Source organism: Nelumbo lutea, chromosome 2, assembly GCF_056320005.1.
Source record: "Nelumbo lutea isolate HS-2025 chromosome 2, American lotus-T2T, whole genome shotgun sequence".
Classification (NCBI taxonomy): Eukaryota; Viridiplantae; Streptophyta; class Magnoliopsida; order Proteales; family Nelumbonaceae; genus Nelumbo; species Nelumbo lutea.
In genome coordinates this window covers 45,556,481-45,583,364 of record NC_142685.1, presented here as the reverse complement: position 1 = coordinate 45,583,364, position 26,884 = coordinate 45,556,481, and the positions used below count along the sequence as shown (strand labels likewise).

Below are 26,884 nucleotides of genomic sequence, written 5' to 3'. Positions count from 1 at the left end.
CGATCTTCTTCAATTCTTTGACTTGGTAATAGAGGCAAGTTGATAGTCTTTCTTTCAACTTCTTTTGTCTCCCAATTGTATGCAGCATCTTTGTCAAAGCTTATGTCTCGACTGATTATGAGTTTTTCTTTCCTTAAGCTATAGACTCGATAGCCTTTTGATTGAGTGCTATAGCCTAAGAAAATTCCTTTCTCAGTCTTCTCATCTAGTTTGCCTCTTTTCTCTTGTGGGACATGTGTGTTACATATGCATCTGAAAACTCTGAGATGCTTTGCTGATGGTTTTTGCCCACTCCAAGCTTCAATTGATGTCCTATCTTGCACAACTTTAGTAGGACATCTATTGAGTAGATAGATAGCAGTGCTTACTGCCTCTGCCCAGAAAATTTTGGGAAGACCTTTTTCCATGAGCATAGCTCTTGTAGTCTCCATAACAGTTCTGTTTTTTCTTTTGGATACTCCATTCTGTTATGGAGTGTACCCGACTGTAAGTTGATGCTCCATGCCTTCATCTTCACAGAACTTGTTGAATTCATTAGAGGGATATTCTTTGCCTCTGTCACTTCTTATGGTCTTGATGTTGTGACCACTTTGCTTCTCAACACGGGCTTTGAATTTTTTAAAAATATAAAAAACCTGCGATTTTTCTCGCAAGAAATAAACCCATGTCATTCTAGTATAATCATCAATGAAGAGGATGAAATACTTGTTTTGATTATTTGATGGAATACGCATTGGATTACAAACATCTGTATGAATTAACTCCAATGGTACTTTGGCTCTCCAAGCTTTGCCGGATGGAAATGGTTGTCGATGTTGTTTTCCGAGCATACACCATTCACAGACATTGTTGAACTCCTTGATGGCTGGTAGGTCATGTATCATGTTCTTCTGCTGAAGAATCCTTAATCCATGGAAATTATAGTGTCCAAATCTTCTATGCCATAGCCACGACTCGTCCACTTGTGCTTGCATTGCGATATAACTTGCATCTTTCCATTGAATGGGAAATCACCTATTTTCTGTCATTTTTGTTTTTGCAATTTCAAGGGATTTGTCTTGCTTATCATAGATTGTGCAAGAGTTTCACTCAAAACGTAGAGAGTAGCCTCTTTCTATCATTTGGCCCACACTAAGTAGATTTTGATCAATGTTAGGGACCAAAAGTACATCATTTATGTATTTCTTGCCTTGTTTGGTGTCAACAACAATGGTGTCTTTGCCTGTTGCTTCCATGAAGTCGCCATTACCAATTTTGACTTTTGTCTTGATTTTATCAAGGCTATGGAAGATGCTTTCATTTTTAGTCATGTGATTACTACACCCACTGTCAAGATACCAAGTATCATTTTTTTCTTCTATTGCAGAATGACAATCATAAAAGAGATTATTTTCCTCATCTTTCTTTTCTGAAAAATTATCTTGATGGGTTTTCTTGAATCTACAAACTTTTTCAACATGGCCAAATTTTTTACAGTTTTGGCACTGTGGTTTTCCTTTAAACCAACAATCTTTCTCCAAGTGATTTCTCTTCTTGCAAATACCACATGAAGAAAACTTGTCATTATTTTATTTTGGTTTTCCTTGTGACTTTCTTCCATCAACTTTTGGTTTATGAGACCGCAGATTAACTTTAGACTGAAAGGCAGATTCAACCGAATTTTCATTCTGCCTGTCACGCCTATTTTCATATGTCTCGAGAGAGCCCATCAATTATGTTGGTGATTGTGTTTCTAGATCATTTGTTTCTTCTATCACCGAAATTATTTGATCATATCTCTTTGTGCAAGAGATTAGAATTTTTTCGACTATTTTCTTGTCAGAAATAGTCTCCCCATATTCTTTCATTTGATTTACTATTCCTTTTATTCTAGAATATGACAGATCCTTGGAACTCCTCTTGCAGTGTATCCCATGCTTCTTTTGCAGTTGATGCGCCCATGATTCGAGGAAATATCTCCTCAGCCATTCTTGACAATCCTTTTGTTGATTTTCTTCATAGATCTTCTTTTGACTTGCTGAAAGAGTAGAGGTGTCTTCAGTAATGCAGAATCCTTCCTCAACGATTCTCCATAAACTTTGTGACCGAAAATAGGTCTTCATTTTGATAGACCAGAAGTCATAGTTTTCTCCATTGAAGATTGGAAGAGAAAGGGTGGAACGATTGGCTTCTACACACATTGTTTAGAAGAACTCACGCCCAAGAGATTTGATCGAACGTGCTCTGATACCACTGATGGTTGATAATGATAGTAACAGCAAATACTGTAAAAAAATAAGATAGAAAAAAAAAACAGAGTAGAACTTGGTTGAATGAGAGAAAGGTTTTGTAGTATTCTGATTTTTCTCTCTTATATATCGAACCAGTACAGAGGTCTATTTATACTAGATGGAGTCGGTTGAAGGTGAACCGACTTACATTGGACTTGGGCTGACATTAATTACCTTGGGAGAAGAATCGACAGACCTTGGGAATTAACTAGATTTGGAAGATGCAACGAGTTACATTGGAATGAAACAAAAAACATTGAAAATAGATTATCTTTACTGATATTCGAGAGAGTTCATTTAACGACTTCTAAAAATGTGTACCAACATTTAATAGCACGAAGTACTCTTGTGCACCTACGTCACCCTGAAATCAGTAGCCGTGGTCTCTTCTATCTCTGCTTTCTCTCATACTATCGCTTTCGGCTTTTAGCTATCGGGAAAGTAGCTCATGAATGCATTCCTACAGTCCGGAAAGTGGCTTTGCTTAAAGAGTCTGTACTTTCAGTTCCAGCTGTAAGTGGTCGTAGAGAGAAAGAGAGGCGGCTGAGGACATCAAAAGCTATAGGACTAGCTTCCTCTTCCCTTGTGCTTCACCATAAGGCAAGAAAAGATAATCCCAAATTCTAGTGATTTAAGGAGAACACCACTGCACTCGGAGGAGACGACTTCCATCTGGTTTTAGTATCCCCTCAACGTAGGTCTCTTCCGTGCTCGTAGGTTGACTCCCCTATGCATCCGGTCTCACAAACGTGCATTTCCCTTATGCATCCATCCGCTTCACTAATGTGAATAGGTTATACAATCTCTTATCTGTAAACTTCCCAATCCTATAGACTTCTACTTGCATGTAAACACATTCATTATAAATAGCACACGACTGGTGCTCAGCCTCACCACCGAAATTATCATATTCATCAGTTGTTGCTCTCCTTTGTTTCCTTTAACTTGGTATCAGAGCCATGGCTCACAACGGTATGCATTCTATAGAAAGCTCGAACACAAGTGGCTCAAACACCTTTCTGAGTTCTGCCTTGGGATCACCAGTATCCAATGTTCCCAACATCTCTCGTTCTCTTCCTATCAAACTAAATCATGACAACTATCTTCCATGGAAAGCGTAGATGGTTTTTGTTCTCAGAACGCACAAGCTACTGGGACTTGTGGAGGGTACCATGCAACCACCACCAACTCATGTTAATGAGCCAGATGGTCAGAGAATGGTGAATCCTAACTATGACAACTGATTGCAGCTTGATCAAATGGTGCTCGGATGTATTATCTCGTCGCTGTCTGAAAGCATGGTAACTGAGGTAATTGGCCTAACTACTTCAGCCAAGGTTTTCCAAGCTCTATCAGCAACATATTCTACCATTTCGAGATCGAGGATTCTTCATTTGAAACAGCAGTTGTAGAGCATAAAAAAGGTTCTCAGTCCATAACAGAGTATGTTAAGAAAGCTATGGTAATAGATGATAGTCTGGTTGCAATTTCTGAACCCATTGGTAAGGATGATCTTATACTTTATATTCTTTTTGGCTTGGAAACTGAATATGAATCTATAGTTACTGTGGTTACAAATAGACCTGATTTTGATCAACCTACCATTAATGGTGTAATGAGATTATTATTGAATCATGAATCCTGGTTGAAAGAACATAATCAATCCACCATCAGCAGAGGTAACAATGGTGGCCGTGGCAGAGGAATTCTTCTTTGATTATATGTCAAGTCTGCAGCAAACATGGACATGGCGCACTTACCTGCATGAGACGTTATGATCTGGACTATCAAGGAGAACAACAGACTCCTTCTGATCCAGTGGCATATCACACCAGTCTCAGGAATGAACTTGACCCAGCATGGTATCTGGACTCGGGTGTTACTCACCATCTCACTCCAGATATAGACAACTCGTTCAGATTACACAGGTCAGGATCAAGTTACAATTGATAATGGATCAGGTTTGAAGATTTTACATTCAGGGTCATCATCCTTATAACATAACTGTCATACATTTGCTTTGCATACGGTTTATCATGTTCCTCAAATCACAAAGAATCTAATTTCAATAAGCAAATTCACCAAGAACAATGATATTTATTTTGAATTTCATTGTGATTTCTTTATTGTGAAGGACTAGACGCAGAGGAACCAGTAGAGATGGTCTTTACCGGTTTCCAAGGGGGACTCAAGTCAACAATAAAGTGGCTGCCTTTGTTGGAGAGTGCACAACCGTTTCAGGCTGACATCAACGGCTGGGTCATGTTGCATTCAAATAGTGAGTCAAGTCATTTCTAAGTACGATTTACCTTGTGAGAGTCGTGTCACTAAGTTTATATGTCAGTTTTGTCAAATGGGTAAGAGTCGTAGGCAACATCTTCAGTCTCTTCATTTACTTCAACACAACCCTTAGACCTTGTTTATTCTGATGTATGGGGACCGGACCCAATTCTATTTTATAAAGGTTATCGATACTATGTTATTTTTGTGGATGATTATTTTAAATTCACCTAGCTATATCCTCTCAACCAAGAAACGGATGCCTTCTTGAGCATTAAGCGTCATGTAGAACGATTGTTTGCTACAAAAATTAAGAGTTTTCAATTTGATTGGGGAGGGGAGTTTCATACTCTCTCTCTATACCTCGACTCTGAAGGCATTTTACACCAGTTGATGTGTCCCCACACTCATGAATAAAATGGCGCAGTTGAACGAAAACACCAGTACATTATTGAATCTACATTATCTCTACTGGCTTCCTCCTCCCTCCCATTTTTCTTTTGGACTAATGTTGCTCAAACGGTTGTCTATCTAATCAATAGACTGCCTTCTACTCTTCAAGGTTGATCTCCTATTATTTCACCGGACTCTTGATTATAAATTCATCAAATTTTTGGATGTATGTGTTTCCCATTACTACGACCTTCCAATGGCCACAAGTTTGAATTCTGATCTCAACAGTGCATCTTTCTCGGATATAATGCCACTCACAAAGGCTACAAATGCTTTCATTCTACTAGTGGAAAAGAATATATCATCTGACATGTCATATTCGACAAATCCTACATTCCCGGTACACAGTTGTTCTCTCCTTTTAATTCAATGACGCTACATCGCTCCTCACAAATGTCGTAACCGGCCCCGTTACAGGACCACCTCGAATCTGCCCAACTTCTCCACCATCGGCACCCTCATCTGTGATCAACGTCCGACCTCCCTCTTTGGACATCTCAGCAGCTAACGAGACCCTATCTGCATCACCGAAGTCTTCTTCAGACTCCCCAGTCGGCTCGACTGGTTCAAGTAATTCAGCCTCCACTTCTGGCCCACCACAACAAACTAGACTGGTTCAAGAACTCCTTGACTCCACTCTAGTTGTGTTGGCCCCTGATCGACGACGAATGCATCCCATGGTCACGAGATTGATGAGTTCCTCAGCCTCTCTTGCCAAGACAACTTCTCAATATCCTATTCCCAAAGCTCTTCTTGCCGACATCAGCCCAGACAAATGTGAATCAACATCATATTCCACTGCAGCCAACAGTCCACAACGCAACAAGCTATGCAACAGGAATGCAATGCACTTGTGAACAATAATACTTGGCAGCTTGTTCTCTACCGTCTGGGCATGAATGTAATAGGTACCAAATGGATTTACGAAATTAAATGTAAATCCAATGGGACAATTGATCCTCACAAGGCCCGCCTAGTGGCACAAGGCTTCAGTCAAATACCGGGATTGGATTTCACTGATACATTTAGTCCTGTGGTCAAACCAATAATGTAATTGCTCTCTCTCTCGGGTGAGACATTCCACAACTTCACATCAACAACGCTTTCTTGAATAGGTTTGTCGATGAAGATATATATGTTAAGCAACCAAGCCCACACATGTCTAAATTGCACAAGGCATTGTACGGTCTTCGCCAAGCACCGAGGGCGTGGTTTTCCTAGCTAAGTACTGCTCTCATCAGCTTCAGCTTCCGGTGTTCTCAAGCTGATCCTTCCTTGTTCATCTATCAACATGATGGGATCACTGTATTCATACTAGTCTATGTCGACGGCATCCTATTCACTGGATCTTCACATACTATTTCTTGTATCATTTCAGATCTATCCAGCACCTTTGCATTGAAGGATTTGGGCCGTCTACATTTATTTTTGGGTATAGAGGCTTATCCTACATCTACAGGATTGGTTGTCTCAACGCCGCTCCATCCTTGACCTACTGTGTCGGAGTAAGCTAGCTGATGCCAAGCCCATATCTTCCCCCATGCCACCCTCTTGCAAACTAGCCTCTCTTCAAAGGAGTAGCTCTTTCCGATCCATCAGAGTAAGCTTGCTGATATTGCTTACTCGGTCAACAAAGTTTGCTGATTTCTTATGCTCCCACTGATGCTCATTGATCTACAGTCAAACGGATTCTCCATTACCTCAAAGGCACGTTGGATGTTGGCCTTTACTTTACTCCATCCTCTTCTCTTCAGCTACATGCCTACAATGATGCTGATTGGGCTGGGTGCCCAGACGATCGTAAATCCACCGGTAGGTATTGCGTATACTTGAGGTCCAACCTCATAGTTTGGAGCGTAAGGAAACAAACCACAGTAGCTCGTTCAAGCACTGAAGCGGAATTCTGAGCACTTGCCAATTCTATAACGTTGCTACTATGGGTTCAGCCTCTCTTGACCGGTTTGGGTTTCCCGGCTAAAACTCCTCCGGTTGCATGGTGTGACAATATTGGATCTACACATTTAGCTGCTCACCCGGTGTTTCAAGCTCGCACCAAACTTGTAGAGGTCGACTTCCACTTTCTCTGTGACTTAATCCTCAAACGGAAGCTAGTAGTCAAGTTCATCTCATCGGGGGATCAGATTGCTGACATCATGACAAAGGCCTTACCAACACCGCGATTTCTTCACCTTCGATCCAAGCTATACGTCTTCTCGAAGCCGTTTCGCTTGCGGGGGCGTATTGAGGATAATGATGAGTAACCCAACTCATACGATTGGATCAGGATAGAGTTCATCGCATGTATGGGTCATGCGATGAACTCTATCGCAGGCGTCTAATATCACAAGTCTATCCTTATCTTGGTTATCTTATCTGTACACTTCCCAATCCTGTAGACTTCTACTTACATGTAAACACATTCATTATAAATAGCACACGACTGGTGCTCAACCTCACCACCAAAATTATCATATTCATCAATTCCTGCTCTCCTTTGTTTCCTTTAACTGTGAGGCAATCAAAATCTTAAGAGAGCTTTTGTTAACTACTGTGAACTAAAGCAAAGTAGTAGCCTTCATTTAGCTTAAAATATCTCTACTGTCTATTTGATAATGGCAACTTTTTCGTAACCAATGATAAGTTTGCACCTGTTTTCGTCTTTTCCCAGTCTCGTTTCAAGTTTGTAAGTTTTCAAGTTCTGAAGTACTACTGATTATGGAAGTATTTATATATACTTTTACTTACCAGAGAGTAGAAAAGACGAGCAGAGAAAACCACCAGCGCAAATTGAACTAATGCATAAACCCAGACAAATCTTCTCTTCACTTATTACCGATGAAGTTATGTAGCCTCCGATACAGATCAGCATCTAAGCTCTTATCTCTATCACCTTCTAATCCCTATCAAGATAAACTTGTATTTCTATCCAACTATGTAACCTGTTTTTCACTCATGTATATATACCTGCTCGTATATCAATGAAATATGCGTTCATTCTCTGTTATTCGAGTTGTCTATATTCACTCAGATCGATCTGAGTTTTCATGGTATCCGAGCAATGACGCTCTTGGACATCGGCTCTCATGGCTTTCGTTACTCCTGCCACCTCGATGTCTCACACTCGAACATCGGCTGAATCAACGACCGTAGACAACATTGACAGTCCGTTCTTCCTACACCACTCGGATAACCCAGGTACAGTACTGGTCACCGTTCCCCTCACCGGTGACAACTACGTTAACTAGGAACGCGCCATGACTATGACCTTATCAGCCAAGAACAAGATGGGATTTGTTGATAGTTCTATAACCAAGCCAGCATCAATCGACCCTCTACTTCCATCCTGGGTAAGGGTGAACAACATGGTATTGTCGTGGATCTTGAATTCACTGCACAAAGACCTCGCCCCCAACGTCCTATATGCTGAATCGGCATCCGTTGTCTGGAAGGATCTTCGGGAACGATTCTCCATCAGCAACGGACCTCGAATCTATAAGCTCCAGCGTGCCATTGCTACCCATCACCAACATTCTTTGTCTGTTGCCACTTACTACAATGCACTAAAATGCTATTGAGATCTTACAACTCTCGCGCCGATCCTGATCTGTTCTTGTGCGTCCTCTAAAGACTTTAGTGCTTACCAACAATAATCACACCTCATGCAGTTCCTCATGGGTCTCAACGAATCCTATGCCCATGTGCGCTCTCAAATTCTGTTGATGGAGCTTCTGCCTAGTGTTGGTAAGGCTTACTCTCTTGTTCTTCAAGATGAAGCCCACAAGCTTATTCATGCCCAATCCAGTGGGACTGATGCCGCTGCTCTCCAAGGATCTCATGCCACAACTGACCCGACGCATCTTGCTGCTGCTACCTCTGCAGAACGACCTCTAAACGGCAAGCCTCGCTCTAAGGATCGTTGTACATAGTGCAACATTATTGCTTAAAGACACGAAGCCCCTTTCTCATGCTGCCAATTTTGCAGGTAACCATTTGAGTCTTTTGTCATCTGGGCCAAATGCATCTTGGGTCATTGACACTGGGGCAACGGGCCACATGGTCTCAAACCCCACCCTCATTCATAACACTGATCCACCTACCACATCTTCCTCCATTACTTTACCTGATGGGACCTCCACTCCCATCTACCTCATTGGGACCACACCCCTAAATGATCACATAGCACTCACCAATGTTTTTCATGTTCCTTCCTTCAAGTTTAATTTACTCTCCGTCAGCAAAATTACTAATGCCTTGCAATGTTCTATCACGTTTTATCCTGATCATTGCGTCTTCCGGGACCTTGTGACGAAGATGGTGATTGGACTGGGTAAAGAATGGGGCGGACTGTATTACTTCGTGTAGAACCCAAACCCCCAAACATATCCTTGCTTTCTTCTTCTAGCAATTTTAATGTTTGGCACTGGCGCTTTGGCCGCCCCTCTCATGAACGTTTAAATAAAATTAAAACCATTTTTTTTTTACAATTACCTCCCACACCTACTGTTTCACACCTTTAGCCAAACAAACCCTCATCCATTTTCCATGCCGTTCTAGGTCAGCCAAGGCACCATTTGAGGTTATTCACTGTGACAGACCCTATTCTGTCCCATTGTTTTCGGGAGCCCGTTATTTTCTCTCTTGTTAATGACTTTACTCGATGCATTTGGGTCTTTCTCATGTGCCTGAAATCTGACGTGCATGATTTACTACGTTATTTTCACGCTTATATACAGACCCAATTCCGTGCATCCATTCAAGTCTTTCGAACTGATAATGGCCTCGAATTCTTCTCCAAACCAACCCAAGAATTCTTTAATAACCTTAGGGTTGTCCATAAACACATTACCCCTCAACAAAACGGCGTCGTTGAATGTAAACACAGGCACCCGTGCATTACGATTTCAAGCTCATCTTCCTCTTGCCTTCTGGGGTGAGTGCATCCTAACCGTTGCCTACTTAATAAACCGAACACCCACCCTACTATTGGGAGGTCGAACTCCACATGAGTTCCTTTTCGGTACCACACCGAATTATACCCATCGATGTGATTTTGGATGCTTGTGTCTTGCTTCTATTAGCCACCTTGTCTCCAATAAATTTGATGCTCGTGCACACAAATGTATTTTCATTGGATACCCCAAGGGACAAAAGACCCACAAACTCTTTGACCTCCAATCTCACACCATTTTTACTAGTCGCGATGTCATCTTCCATGAAGATGTCTTTCCCTTCCCCTCTTATACAGACACGTCTCCCACACCGCTCCCTTCGCCCGTTCTCAATGTCACGACATCCTCAATGGTGCCTCCTGACCCACCTAAACGATCTCACTCATACGAACCTCTCCTCGATGACATACCACCACCCTCTCCTCCCTCAACAGCCGTTTGTGACACCCCAACTCCTCGACGCTCTTAGAGGCAGCCCTCCGCACCTTCCTATTTGAAGGATTACTATTGCTCCGCTCAACACCCTTCTCTGTTGCCGTCCTTGTCACAGAGTACACTTCTCTCCTACCACCGTATATCACCATCTCACATGGCATTTCTCACCTCACTCTCTAACCACACTGAACCCACTTCGTATTCCCAATTTTTCAATGACCCCAATTGGCATGATGCCGTGGCTACAGAAATTCATGCCTTGCAAGACAATGGTGCATGAACTCTCACTGATTTGCTAGCTAGCAAGAAAGTAATTGGCTGTAAATGGGTTTACAAAATAAAATACAAGTCGGATGGCACCATTGAATGTTATAAAACTCGTTTGGTCGCCAAGGACTTCACCCAAGTTGAGGTATTGGACTTTACCAACACATTTGTGCCGGTTGCTAAAATGGGTACCATGCGCTGCTTACTTGCTATTGCAACCATTAAAAATTGGTCCTTATTTCAACTTGATGTGCATAATACATTTCTTCATGTTGACCTCGACGAAATTTATATGTGCAACTCCTTTCCGGCTTCAGCAGACAAGGGGAGCGAATGGTTTGCCGACTTCATAAGTCCCTCTATGGTTTAAAACATGCTTCTAGAAACTAGTTTTCAAAGTTCTCTAATGCACTCCTTGTAGCTGGCTTCTCTTAGTCCAAAGCTGATTACACACTCTTCACAAAGGGCTCTACTTGTTCCTTCACTACCATCCTAGTTTATGTTGATGATATCATCTTGGCAATGATTCCAATGCCATTGAATCTCTCAAAGAATTTTTGCATTTCCAATTTCACATCAAAGACCTTGGGCTGCTGAAATATTTTTTGGGTTTTGAGTTTACTCGAAATTCTTCAAGCATTTTTCTGTCTCAGCGCAAGTATGCCCTTGATATATTATCTAATGTCAGGTACTCAAATTATCAGCCTTCTAAATTTTCCATGGAGCAGAACATCAACTTACACAAAAACATGGGCACACTCCTCTCTGATCCTTCTTTTTACCGCCACGTGGTTGGTCGCTTGTAGTATCTCAATATTACTCGGCCAGATTTGGTTTAATCTGTTAGTTCCCTCAATCAGTTCATTATCTCAATATTACTCAGCCAGATTTGGTTTAATCTGTTAGTTCCCTCAGTCAGTTCATAAACGCGTTACATTGGAATGCTGCCTTGCGTATTTTGTGTTACATCAAGTTCACTGCAGGACATGGCATTTTTCTGGCCCTCTTACTCTTACTGCATACTGTGATTCAGATTGGGGAGGTTGTTCATCTACCAGATGGTCTATTACCGGTCACTACATCTTTCTTCGCCATAACCCCATCTCTTGGAAGTCCAAGAAACAATCCACCTTTGCACGCTCAACTGCGAAATCCGAATACCGTACTATGGCCATGACATCATGTGAAATACAATGGCTCTCCTTTCACCTTGGCCTTCCCTTACAGCCAGTGGTTCTTCATTGTGGCAATTAAGCGGCCTTGCACAGTGCTAACAATCCCGTATTTTATGAGCACACTAAACATATCGAAATGGACTATCATTTCATACGAGAATGAATACAATGTGGCTTACTTCATCTTCAACACATTTCTTTCTCTCAACAGACTGCTGATATATTCACCAAACCCTTGGGACGAGACGCTTTTCATCACTTCCAGTCCAAGTTGGTCCGTACCATCTAACCCCCAACTTGATGGGGAGTATTACGAATGAAGTTAGGTAACCTCCAATATAGATCAGCATCTAAGCTCTTATCTCTATCTACTCCTAATCCCTATCAAGATAAACTTGTATTTCTATCCAACTAAGTAACCTGTTTTTCACTCATGTATATATACCTGCTCGTATAATGAAACATTCATTCATTCTCTGTTATTCGAGTTGTCTATATTCACTCGGATCGATTTGAGTTTTCATCACTAAGCATGAGAACAGCAACAAATTCTAACAAGCACCCAGGAGAACCAATAACTAATTAGGAAGAATTTCATACAAAAACCATTGACAACTATTCTCAACCATAAATGGAATAGCAGAACTTTCAATGTGCATGGGATTGAGAAACATGGCATATTAGTTATCTGTCCTGTCCACCTAGATTTCTGCTGTCAAAACCAACCTAAGCGACTAGAGTGCAGAATGAACTCATAATGGCACAAGTTTGAAAGATCTCATCAAATCGAGGAATCTTTATAGATGCTTATCCTTATTTTCATTCTTCATGGTACTGTGAAGAAGTTTTAGGCAGATGGTATATAGTTTATCTTATAATATATCAAAAAATGTAATCATATTTATACTCAGAAAAGAAATGCGCGCAAGTATATATGTCAAAGTCTGCGCTCTAAAATCATTAGTTTATTGAGAATGTGTAATTGTGTATATGTTTGGGAAGAGAGGAGAGATGGTAGATGGAAGAGAAGCTTATAACGACAAGGTGGAGTGCAGAGAGAGAGAGAGAGAGAGAGAGAGATGGGGCAGTTACTAAACAGGTATGGATCCGCACACTGTGAAAGTGTGTCACCTAAATGGTGCAGATTGGGTCACTAGGTCAAAACACAGATTAACTGGATGATAATAACTATCATATAGATTTTCATCGTACCTTTCAATATACTTTCCTGGTCACCCGGATGAATGAAAATAATCAATACTCTATCATTTATTTGACCAAGCTAATCTCGTGGGGAGGACCCTTTTAAGTTTTAAGTGGCAAGTTTCTCTGGTATTTCAATTTAAAGTGTTGAATATACATACATACATACATGTTAAGGAATTACAGCCAACTTACCCATGGTTGATGATGCCATAGATGCAAGGATACCCAGTATGCAAGAAAATGGCAGAGATATGGCTATTGCCCCTACACCCATTTTGTTCACCTGTGCACTCAGAAAACAGAAAATGGCAAGGATACCCAGCTGTAAATGGAATCTAATAACCATACCAGCAGCAATTGTTCCAGAAAACAGAAGTATGCAAGCATGCTGACAATGATAAGAATGGGCACATCCTACCAAACCCTGATAATATTTGAACTTCGAAGTAAGAAAATTCAGGCAATTGAACATCATAGGATTAAATGTACAAATACATAAAAGCAAAATAGTTGGGTGGGGGATAAAAACATTTAAAAAAGAACAAATTTCTAAGTACTTGCTTAAGTAGTGGGCAAAGTCAGAGTGCTGGAGAAAGTAGGTTCTCCTGACTAATGGATAAGATTATCATTGTCACCTGTTTTCTTTTCCAGGCTATAGCAAAATTTATTTGGCTATGGATTTTTTTATTCAACGTCAATCAGCATGGTCTCTATTGCCAGCCTCTCTATGTATCTACTGGGGTATGGTTGCATACATCTGTCACTCCTCTGAACCCGCACCGTATATGCTGGAGCCTCGTATACTACGCTGCCCTTATTGTTATTGTTATCTGGTTTGTGGCTGGTTAAATCATGCCTTTCCTAGCAGAGTGTTGAACCATCAAATGGGGTAGCTACTGATGGTGATTGCCTGAGAACTGGGTAATTATGAACCTCAGAAGGGACCTCAGAGCGGTGGGATGTGTTTGCTTCTAGTCCTACATTTACCCAAAATCATTCTTCATTATATTGGAAGAATTAATTCCCAGAGCTTTTAATTACTGGATTGTGCTTTTTGAATTGTACAGAAATTTCACTTTCTCTTGAGACTTGCTTCTGATTAAGTTCACTGTAAGAATTGCTTGAGTGCTCTCACCAAGGCTCCAGCCATAAACTTCCAAGCTTCTTTAATGGAGCCTTTAAATTCTTGATTTTGATTTAAGTATAGCAGGTCAGGTATGCTTTAACTCCATTTTACCTATTTAAAGGAAAAATCTGGAAAGCAAATTCCTTAAATGATAAATAATACCTAAGAGCAGATAGCATAACTATTTCATTTTTTTTTTAACTTGCCTGTTCTGAGTAACCACTGTTCGCTGAGCACTATTTGCATTTGCACCAAGTGTTTGAACATTTTGGATTCGTAAAAATATGACAGGTAGGTTCTGGACTTCTTGCTTACATACACCACAATTCTTGTTAGTTGTTGCCCTTGATGCTGAACCATTTTATAGCACATTCTTGGTGGGCATTTGTGCAAGTTCATCTTTGCAGCTACATTCCATCTTAAGGGTGTTGCCACCTTCACCAAGTTCAATTGAACAAATTCTACACACAACCTCTTCTTCTTCTGGAATATCTTCACCATCAGAATCATTGTCCTCTGAACCATGAAACTAGAATAAGACACAGGTTGGTCATCACAAGTCAAAGACAGTGGAAAGGAATGAAAGTAGGAAAATGCAGATGGTATTGCAAAAGCACACCCTAGAGTCTGGAGTGGAGAGTTAACTTGGAAATTGTTGTTAAAGATTAATGTAGAAACTATTTACTGTTGAGTTAGTCAAATAATGACTTAATCTTTTCAGTTGAGATGTATTTGCTATTGTTTAGGAGTCATATCAGGGGTGTTTGGTACTAGAATCTCTTATAGTTTGTTATGTTTTCTTGCTATTTAAATGCTGGTTATGCAGTGAATAAAATATGTCTTTTCTGCTAATTTCGTTGTCTTGTTACTGTTCTTTTCATTGTGTTAACCATCCTTTATTTTTTTAACATCTGGTATCAGAGCTATTTCAATCCAGATGGCCAATAATCACACTGGAGGAACCCATCACAACTTCAATTCCGATTTTCCAAGGGAGTAATTATGATGTGTGGAGTACCAAGATGAGGACTTTGTTTTTATCCCAAGAACTATGGGATTTAGTGGAGAAGGGCTATACTGAAGACGGAGTGGCAGCTGATACTCTCAGAGACCTCCGAAAGAAAGATGCCAAAGCTTTATTCTTCATCCAACAAGCTGTGGATGACGTGATTTTCCAATGCATATCTGCTGCAACAAGGTCCAAAGAAGCATGGGATAGACTATATACAGCGTATCAAGGCACTGCAAAAGTGGTAACTGTTAAACTTCAAACTCTTCGTAGAAAATTTGAAAATTTGCTTATGAAAGATGGAGATGTTTTGTCTGATTATATTTCCAACGTGATTGATGTTGTGAATCAAATTAGAAAGTATGGTGAAGATTTGAGTGAGCAAAAAGTGGTTGAGAAAATTCTTAGGAGTTTGCTTAAGAAATATGATCATGTTGTGTCTACAATAGAAGAATCAAAAGACTTAAGTATGTTAACTCTTGATGAGTTGCAAGGTTCTCTTTTCTCTCATGAAGATAGGATGAAGAGATATGATGATGTTTCTGTTGAGAATGCTTTTTACAATAAGATGCAGCTCTCACAATGTGAACCAAGAAGTCAAAGCAACTCTAAGTCGCACGTTGGCTCTTTGTCATGAGGAAGAAGAGGAGGCAGAAGCAGTGGTCGTTCCAATGAGTGCGATCAAGGTTCAAGAAACTATGATAAAGGTGAGAATCAAAGCCCTAAATAGTGTTATTACTGTAAGAGATATGACCTTATAGAGAAATTTTGCTGGCATAAGGAGCAGCATGCCAATCTAGCCCAGGAGAAAGGGGAAGATGATACCGAAAGTCTATTTCTTGCATGTTTCTCTGACAAAGAATGTTCTCTAAAAGCTTGGTACATCGACAACGACTGCAACAATCACATGACAAGTGATTTGCATATTTTCACCGATTTAGATGAATCTGTGACTAGTCATATCACAATGGGTGATGGAACGATACGTGAGGCACAAGGAAAAGGTACTGTGATGTTGAACTCTCTTGGATTGAAATGCATTCAGAATGTTCTGTATGTTCCTCATCTGAATTCAAATTTGTTGAGTGTTGGGAAATTCATGTTGGATGGGTATTCTCTTGTCTTTGAAAATTCCATTTGTTTTTTTATAAAGACAAATCGAAAACGTAGTTGGTAGTTGAAGTACCCATGTCAAAAAACAAAATTTTTACCTACATTCTCACCTCTACTGATCAGCATGCTTTGAAAGCAACTGTGGGTGACGAAACCTGAGTTTGGCATTATAGATATGGGCATCTTAATTTCAGAAGTTTGGCTCTTATGTATGAATAGAATTTTGTTGATGGTTTGCCTATAATTAAAATTGTTGATGATGTCTATGAGAGTTGTGTTGTTGGAAAGCAGCATCGTGATTATTTCCCGACATGCAAAGCAAGAAGAGCTTCCATACCTGCAGAACTGATTCATGCGGATGTTTGTGGGCCCATGACAACATATTCTCTCAACAACAGCATGTATTTTCTAGTCTTTGTTGATGATTTTTGCCAAATGACGTGGGTATATTTTTTGAAAGAAAAATTAGAAGCCTTTTCGGTGTTCAAGAAGTTTAAGGCCTATATCGAAAAGCAAAGTGAGCAGCAACTAAAAGTCTTAAGGACAGATCGTGGTGGAGAATTTCTATCAGGAGAATTTGATAGTTTTTGTGAAGAGCTCGACATCGAGACAACTAAAAGCTAGTTACACTCCACAGCAAAATGGAGTAGCTGAGCGGAAGAATTAGAGTCTTGTAGCAATGGCAAAAAGCATGCTGAAAGCTAAAAGTCTTCCAAAAAATTTTTGGGCAGAAGCAATCCATATAGCATGCTACCTTCTCAATAGATCTTTAACAGCAGCTTTGAGTCAAAAGACACCATTTGAAGCATGGCATAGGTGGAAGCCTAAGGTAACTCATCTCAGAATCTTTGGATGTATTGCACATGTGCATGTGCCATCTCAAAAGAGAGGGAAGTTAGATGACAACAGTATTAAATGCATATTTGTTGGCTATAGTACTGAAACTAAAAGGTATCGCCTCTATGACCCTGTCACCAAAAAGTTATTAATAAGTCGTGATGTTGTATTTGATGAGAAGAGTGCATGGAATTGGGAGATTGTGCAATCAAGTCCAATATTAGAAGATGTGCAAACAATCAATCACCGGTCTCAAGCTAACACTCACCAAGCTCGCCTTCATCAGAGACACCTCCAAGAAAATGGAGATCATTGCAAGAAATTTATGACAACATAGAACGATATCAAATTGCCAAGATTGATGAACCAACTGTCTTTGAAGAAGCCATCAAGTCCAAAGAATGGCGTACAACAATGGATGAGGAAATGAAAGCCTTAGAAAGAAACAAGACATGGGAGCTACTTGACATTCCAAATGGAAAGGAGGTCATTCGGCTGAAATGGGTCTATAAGATCAAGTACCAGGCTGATGGTTCTGTTCAAAAGTATAAGGCAAGGCTTGTTGCACTTGGGTATATGCAGCGAGAGGGGATAGACTTCAGAGAAACCTTCTCTCCAGTAGCAAGGTTTGATACTATACAAACTATTTTATCTATTGTTGCTCATTTTCATTGGAAAGTTTATCAGTTTGATGTGAAGTCAGCATTCTTAAACGGAATCTTAGAAGAATAAGTGTACGTACGACAACTGAAAGGCTATGAGATTGTAGGCCATGAAGATAAAGTGTACCGTTTGAGAAAATCCCTTTACGGCTTAAAACAAGCACCACGTGCTTGGTATGGGAGAATTTATGGGCATTTCAGTAAGAATGGATTTCAAAGAAGTCCAAGTGAACCAACCTTGTCGTCAAAGCCAGAGGTACATGTGATACTCTCATTGTTTGTCTTTATGTTGATGACCTGATTTATACAAGCAATTGTGATGCTTTATTGAATGAGTTTAAGCAACTGATGATAGATGAGTTTGACATGACTGATTTGGGGGTGATGAATTTCTTTTTGGGGCTGGAAATTAAGCAGTGTGATAATGGGATTTTTATGACACAAGAAAAATATGTCAATGATCTTCTTACAAGGTTTAGCTTAAAATATTGCAATCTTGTGAGAACTCCCATGTGCACTAATTAAAAGTTCAGCTTGGATGATGGAGGAGAAAAAGTTGATGTTCAGCTTTATCGAAGCCTTGTTGGCAGTCTATTATATCTCACGAAGAGCAGACCGGATATTTTGCAAGCAACAAGTCTCTTGTTTAGGTTTATGCAAAGTCCAAGCAAGTATCACTTGGGGGCTGCCAAACGAATTCTCAGATACTTGAAATGGACAAGTTCATTTGGGATATGGTACAAGCACAATAACAACTTCAAGTTGTATGGTTTTTCTGGCAGTGATTGGAGAGGCTGCATTGGTGATCGGAAGAGTACTACAGGTTATGTTTTCTCTATGGGCAACAGAGCTATTTCTTGGAGCTCAAAGAAACAACCATCTATAGCTTTATCATCCTTAGAAGCTGAATATATGGCAGTAACTACAGAAGCTTGTCAAGGAGTTTGGTTGAGAAGAATCCTGGATGATATGAAGCAAACTCAAGTGGAGGCAACTACTATTTATTGTGATAATCAATCCATAATTGCTATGACAGAATCCAGACTATCATAGTAGAACAAGGCATATTGAGACACGTCATCATTTCATGAGAGAGCTAGTTGCAAAAGGAGACATCAAGATGGAATATTGCAGTACCAATGATCAAGTTGTAGATATATTCACGAAGCCACTTCCAATAAAGAAATTCATGGATTTAAGAGATCTTTTAGGTGTTGTTAAATTTCTACATTAAGGGATGGTGTTAAAGATTAATGTAGAAATTATTTACCGTTGAGTTAGTTAAATAATGACTTAGTCTTTTCAGTTGAGCTGTATTTGCTATTGTTTAGGAGAATGACTTAGTCTTTTCAGTTGGGTTGTATTTGCTATTGTTTAGGAGTCATATCAGGGGTGTTTGGTACTAGAACCTCTGATAGTTTGTTATGTTTTCTTGCTATTTAAATGTTGGTTATGCGGTGAATAAAATATGCTTTTTCTGCTAATTTTGTTATTTTGTTACTGTTCTTTTCATTGTGTTAGCCATCCTTTAATTTTTTAACAATTGTATGGGCTGATTGGTTTGGACCTAAACTAAGAATGAGCGAGAGAAAATCTATTAGTTTATCTAAGAAGAGAACTATTGAAGGATTTAAAGTGGGTTCCTACAATGTTTAGCTTTCCACTTTATATTGCACTTCTATTTTTTTTCCTACTTAAACCCAGTCAACTCAGAAAGGACCTTTGGCTGAGTTCCAACTAGAATCCAAGTTATATCCATCGTGATCAAAAGCAATTGAGTTCAAAATTTTCTAACATTTTGAACTTCAACTTTTCAAAATTGCATCAGGCAGAAGATGATGGATAAGAGAACAAGAATACCAGGATCCACTGTTGGAGTTACATTTGACACGGATACACACCCTTCCACCACTCGTGGAGTTGAGGGAATTACACGGAACACTCCACCTGAGGAATTCATGCGCATTATGCTTCGTGTTTTGTTGTTCAAAGGAACTGAAAATGAACAAGAAATTTGTTGCGGGCCCCATTCTTCTGCAAAGTGAAGTATTAAATGCTCCTTCACATTTCTAGAAGTCGTTGAATCAATCCCCTTGAATAATAGTAAAGTTAAGCCCCTTCCAATGTTTGTTTCATTCCAATGAAAGTCGATGTATCTTCCAAAGTTAATTAGTTCCAAAGCCAATCGATACCTCTCAGAAGGTGAGTTAATGTGAGTCTCAGTTCAATGTACGTCGGTTCACCTTCAACCGACTCCATCTACTATATATATCCCCCTTCTGTACTGCTTCGGTTCATCAGAGAAAAATATAAGAATACAACTTCAAATCTTTTCTCTCGATCCACTAAGTTCTCTTATGTTTTCCTATCATATTTTGTTTTATTGTTTTTACTGTTACTATCATCCGCAAACCATCAGTGGCATCAGAGCTCGTTCGATGAATCTCTTGGGCATGATTTCTTCTAAACATAATGTATGTAGAAGCCAATCGCTCCACCCTTTCTCTTCCAATCTTAAATGGAGAAAACTATGACTTCTGGTCCATCAAAATGGAGAAAACTATAATTCAAGAAGAAGAAGGGACATTCATCTCACAAAAGAAGTATACAGAAACTCTTTTGAAGAAATTCAAAATGGAGGGGTGCAAAATAGTCTCCACTCATCCAGACAACACTAAAGCATTCAAAAAGGAAGATGGCTTATCAAAGGCAAATGAATCACAATTTCGGAGTATGATTTGTAGTCTTCTCTATTTAACTGCTACAAGACCAGACATCATGTATGTAGTTAGTCTACTATCAAGATTCATGCAGAACCCAAGTCAAGTCCACCATGGAGAAGCTAAAAGAATACTAAGGTATTTGCAAGGTACAAAGAGCTATGGAATTTGGTACAGAGACACACATGACTCTAAGCTCATTGGCTACACAGACAATGACTGGGCAGGATCGGTAAATGACATGAAAAGTACATCTGGTTATGCTTTCAAAGAAGCAAGCAATTGTTGCCCAATCATCAGCTGAAGCAGAATATATTGCAAAAGCAATAACAATGAGCCAGGCTATATGGCTCAAAAGGATATTTGATGACATGGGAGAACCACAAGTTGGTGCTACTGAAATCTACTGCGATAGCAAATCTGCTATTGCAATGGCAAAGAATCCCATATTTCACAACAGAACCAAACATATTGACATCAAGTATCACTTTATCAGAGAAGTAGAAGGAAACAAAGAAATAGAGCTCAGACATTGCAAAACTAAAGAACAGTTAGTTGACATATTCACAAAGGATCTACCAAAAGGCAAGTTCGAATTGTTACAAGACATGATTGGAGTTTCTGAAATGTGCACCAAGGAGGAGTATTAAATGCTGCTTCACATTTCCAGAAGTTGTTGAATCAGTCCCCTCGAATAACAGTAAAGTTAAGCCCCTTCCAATGTTTGTTTCATTCCAATGAAAGTCGTTGTATCTTTCAAAGTTAATTAGTTCCAAAGTCAGTCGATACCTCTCACAAGGTGAGTTAATGTGAGTCTCAGTTCAATGTACGTCGGTTCACCTTCAACCGGCTCCATCTACTATATATATCCCCCTTCTATACTACTTCGGTTCATCAGAGAAAAATATCAGAATACAACTTCAAATCTTTTCTCTCGATCCACTAAGTTCTCTTCTGTTTTCCTATCATAATTTTTTTACTGTTTTTACTGTTACTATCATCCGCAAACCATCACGAAGACTCTATAAGCATGGCTGCAGAAATGGGTAGGTTTAATAAGATCTGATGCTCAAACTCCAGGGTTCACATTAACAGGAAGCCTAAATGTTATCAATTTATTGAGGTGTGAGAAACTTACAGTTGGATTAAGTGGATCAACAGTTCTGCCTCCATGCGGAAATTCTTGGTTTGAGTATGCAACCGGTGTAACTGGTAATGGTGATGGTTTCTTCATTCTGGGTGTCAATATCTTTGTAAAAGACAATGACCTTGAGACCGAAGTCCTCTCACACCCCGCCAATAACTCAATATCTGACATTGAATTTCGATTTTTGAAGCTCAAACGTGGTAGGAGGCATTTTATAGATGAGAAAGGACCTGGGGATCCATTTATTCTCACAAATTCCTTAGAGTAGTCCTCCAAAGTTCTCAAAGGAATCTCTAGGCAGAGGTTTTGTTTCCTCCGTTGTTGTGTAGGTTGGGTTTCCACAGTTATTCCAGTTGAATCTTCAGCCTACAAAAGCAGCAGACCTTACTATAGGAATCAAATAACCATATCAGTAGTACTTCCTTACTTCACTCTAAACTTCAAGTATTGACTGGTTAACAACTAGCTACCCACATTAACTGTCTTGAAACCTCGAGAAGAATGATAATCTTTCTGCATGTTCTACTAAAGAAGAAACAACTAAAAGAATAAACAAGTAAACAGTGGAAATGATTGAAAAAACAGATGCACCAACTTTTCACTTGGAAGAAGAGGAACTATACTGTTCCTTGTACCCACTTCCTGATCGTCAGGTATGGTTTTTTCTTCAGCTCTCATTTTTTCATACAAGTTTCTTTGCCTTAAAAGTTGAAACCAGTCCCAGTCTTTCCAAACAAGAAGCTCTGACCGAGACCCGGAGGAAACCAAGTTATTAGGAATAGGGAAGAAAAAAAAAAAAAGAAGAAAACACAAAGTCGAGAGTGACCCATCAGCCCACCAGAAGAAGAAAGTTGTTTATAGTATAATTTTCGGATTGATTCGTGGGTGGTAGCTCGCTCCCAGTTACTGCTTCCACCTTCCTTTCTCTATTTTGATTTCCACTACACTTGTTCCTTCTCTCGTTTCCCGGACAAAAACCAATTAATATCTTCATTAGTTGATCCATGTCTTCAACATACAGTCTTCTGTCCATCAGGCATCAACATGTAATATGTAATGACCATCAGGCATCAACAGATATAGTCGAAAACTTGGGATTAGTAACCGCATCTTCCACGAGAGATTCTCGATCGGAATGGGGCAGGGATGGGGATCATTTTTCCCTTGCAGTGATGGGAATAGGGAAATTTTCATCCCCATTAGTGGGGACGGGGAGAGCACTCCCTGCCCTGCAAGGACCCCGATCTTCGCCCCGTGGTAATACATTTATATATTAATATTTTTTAAAATGTGATTGAATATGTTTGAATCTTTTCTAATAGGATTGTAAGTTTTAATTATTTCATTTTTATTTTTTAAATAAAATAAAAGTAACAACAAAATTGCTAACATTGTAAAAAGTCACAGAGAATGGGGATCCACACGGGGATGGGAATCCCTGTGGGGACGAGGATGGGGATAACCTTGTCCCCGTTAGCGGGGACGGGGACGGAGATGGGGAGAGTCTCCCAGTCCCCACCCCACCCCATTGCCATTTCTAGATGCATCCTTAGCTTTCTTCACTAAAGTTGTGTTTGGTTTGAATAAGGAAATGAAGGGAATAGGTTTACCTACCTTTTCTTTCAAAGCAAAGGCAGCCTAAAGATCATTCATTTGTACTAAAATTTCACTTTTTTCCCAAGCTTTATCCAAATTTGTAAAATTTTTCAGATTCTTCAATTGTTTACATTTTAATTAATGTGATTAGTTTAATCAACCATATTTCAATAGAATATTTAGTGAATATCAAGACAGAAATTCAAATATTTTCAAGGATTTCAACTTAAAGAAAAAATGGAATATGAATGAATAAAATGTTTGTTTATTCTTAATGTTTTAAATGAACCAGTTCTAACCTAAGCCGGCACCATAATATATATGTTTAAATATATGAAATCTTAAACCAAAGATTTCATAATAACATAATTAAAATCAAGATGTAAATGTTAAATCCACAAGACAAATTCAAACATACTTGTGCCTTCGCCTTTTATTTTTTGATATATAGGCTTAGTTTGGAAGGAGTACAAATGCAAATATGTAGAGTTCAAAACCTTATATTTTGTATTATTTTTTATGTATTTGAACTGTACATATTTGTATTTGTACTCTTTTCAAATTGAGCTATAATATTTTCTTGAACCAAATTTAGGCCGCACTCGCACAAGACTAGTGGTTAATTTTCTTTACTTGCTTTACTAGTTTAATTTGGGGGGAGAGGGGGATGGCCATAAAAAAGTTTTGAACCAGTTATTAAGTTTTTGAACAGAAAGCTTTGATTTATTGGAAAGATATGTAGCAAGGTTCAAAGTATGTATAGGTGCAACAATGTTTCAACTTTCAAAGTTAAGGTTATGTTTGGGAGTATTTAAGTTAAAAATAAGTATTTAAAAACAAGTGCTTATTCAAATAAGCACTTATTCGCATTTGGTACCCAACTTTTTCAAGTACTTATTTTTTAAAGGAATCATTTATTTTATAGGGATTTTTGCACTGCACTCCACCTCATAACTCTGATTTAAACTGCAGACCAACAACAATTCAAATTTATAAACAGTTCCACCTATAACACCCATACCCGTCCGTGAATTGGCATCAATTCCGAGATGGCACCTACCTTGAACTGTACGATGGAGCTAGTATTTCAGAGGTGGACTGAACGGTAAAAACCCCTATTTTATATTGGGGTTTGGTAGTCTTAAATAAGCATTTGTGACTATTTTGTCCTTCATTTTCTTTCAAATTTTCAAAATGTACCATTTGAAAACACTTTTATTAATTTACTTTTATAAAATTCAACTAGGGATAATTTTATAAGTGGTATTTTAAAATTCAACTAGGGATAATTTTGGAAGAAAAAAAAACTGAATAAGTGCTTATTGTATAAATACTTAAAAAAAATCTGAAAATTTGGGCTTAAAAAATAAACCCTTATTTTTATTATAAGTACTTATTTCGGACTTATTTTCTAAATACCAATAAGTGCTTACTGGCCCAAATAAACACTTGACACTCCCAAACATGGCCTCCTCCATCTCCAGTCGTTGAGATTGAATACGATTGTATTGGGGCTGCATCTCACGTAAGGCCTGGTAGGCCCAGCATCCGAAGTACCGATGTCTCTTTGATGGGCCTGACCTATATTTCTAAATTTAGAATTGGGTAGTGCTCCTTGGGATTAAGTCAGTAGTGGGTTTGGCCCAACCTGATGGAGGCCCATCCCAAGGCCCATCTCACCCCTAGGGGCGGCAGCTCCTAGGATAAGGCCAAGAGTCCAAGATAATTCAAGAATTCAAGAATTATCAAAATTCAAGAGTTCAAGATCTATCAAGAATTCAAGAATTCAAAGACTCATCAAGAATTCAAGAATTCTAGATAATCCAAGATTCATGCATGGATAAGATCAAGGGAGATCGGACGGGGGAGATCAAGTCAAGAAGAGTTCGATCCTATCTACAAGTTTGAGATGTTTAGATCAAATCTAATTTCTTTTCCTAGTTCTTTTATAATTTCTCAATGTATTATAAATACTGCTATTTCCCAGAATTATTAATCAATTCCATACTTCAGATTTTCATAATTTCTTCAAGTTCTCTTCTTCCTATTTTCACTACATTTTTCTCTCTCCTAGAGAAATCGGTGTTTTTCGCTAGGTGCTAGCAGACGCCCGGTGCTTGCATAGCCAGCTCCGGTTCTCATTGCTTCCACGCTGCGTCAGGTGGTATCAGAGCAGGGAATTCGCCCAGTCATGTCCAACCCAAACGGTAGCAGTCGCAACCCACCCCGTGACGGAGATCAGGGGTTCCCAGTTGTTTGGAGAGCAATCGAAGAGCAGCGTACAGCCACACGTAACATCGAACAGCAGTTGGCAGAGGTGACTGAACAATTGTAAACCTTGTTACGGGAGGTTGTCCCACGAATCCGGGAAAATCCACAGCAGATCGTAGGAGACGACCACGACAGACCATCCGTCGCTACTGCATCCCGACGTCCAGTTCTTGACGATGACAATGATGATGATTTCGAATTTGGTGGTGCTCCAATTCTTCCCGGCATTGACAGAAATGGTAGAAATTGGCACAATCAAGGTAATTTCAACCCCCGTAGGAATAATGATGAATTTAAACTCAAGGTAGATATTCCTACTTTTAGTGGAGATCTTGGTATAGAGGGACTTCTGGATTGGATCACAGAAGTCGATAGGTTCTTTGATTACATGGAAATACCAGAGGAACGAAGGGTAAAATTAGTAGCTTTCCGATTAAAGGGAGGCGCATCTGTTTGGTGGGAACAGATGAGAGAAACCCGGATGAGAGAAGGAAGGGGTCCTGTTCGAACCTAGAGGCGCATGAAACAATTAATCAGAGGTAGATTTTTACCTCCTGACTATGAACAATATATGTTTGAATCTTATCAGAGGTGTGCACAGGGTTCTCGTAGTGTTAATGAATATACATCTGAATTTTTGAGATTAGCTGAAAGAAATCAATTATCTGAAAGTGATAACCAGCAGGTAGCCCGTTATCTAAGCGGTTTAAGACCGTCTATCAGAGATAAAATTGGTGTACAGACGGTTCTTAGTGTGCAGGAAGCAAGGAACCTAGCCTTGAAAGCAGAATTAATGTTCCAGGACAAGGCACGCAGTGATAATTATCGCCGGTACAGCGGGAGCGACAACAGACCGGCGACTATCGACAGGAACAAGTCAGTTCCGGCAGCACAACCTTCTCACCCGGCAAGTACAAGTAACGCCGGTAAGGCTACTATAGGAGGACATACTCGAGGTAATCCTTCCAACCCTCCTAAACCCAGTAACCCTTATGCAAGGCCTGCTCCTATTAAATGTTTTAAATGTAATGAGGTTGGACATAGATCCAGTGACTGTCCCAGGAGGAAGGCAGTTAATATGGTAGAAAGGGAAGAGGAAGAAGATATTGAGGAAGAGGTATATTGTGGACCTGATGGGGAGGATGAAGAGGGTCCATATGAACATGAGGAGTATACTTGTGTGGTAAGAAAATTAATGTTGTCCCAAAAAAGTAAGGATACTTCTCAACGGCACAGATTATTTCATACCAGATGTACTATCAAGGGAAAATTATTTAATTTAATTATTGACAGTGGTAGTCAAGAAAATATTATTTGCAGGGATGTCATCCAACAATTACAGCTGATTCCTGAAAAACATCCCAACCC

At 39.5% G+C, this 26,884-nt stretch overlaps 1 non-coding gene and 1 pseudogene across 1 annotated transcript; one reads left to right on the top strand and one right to left on the bottom strand.

The window, feature by feature from the left end:
* Positions 1 to 3,765: 3,765 nt before the first annotated feature.
* On the top strand, positions 3,766 to 3,865 carry LOC148870322 (small nucleolar RNA Z247). The gene has a single exon (XR_016108387.1). It is a non-coding gene; the product is annotated as a small nucleolar RNA Z247 (small nucleolar RNA).
* A 1,865-nt stretch (positions 3,866 to 5,730) lies between these two features.
* LOC148870321 (uncharacterized) lies at positions 5,731 to 20,041 on the bottom strand (annotated as a pseudogene).
* Positions 20,042 to 26,884: the final 6,843 nt, after the last annotated feature.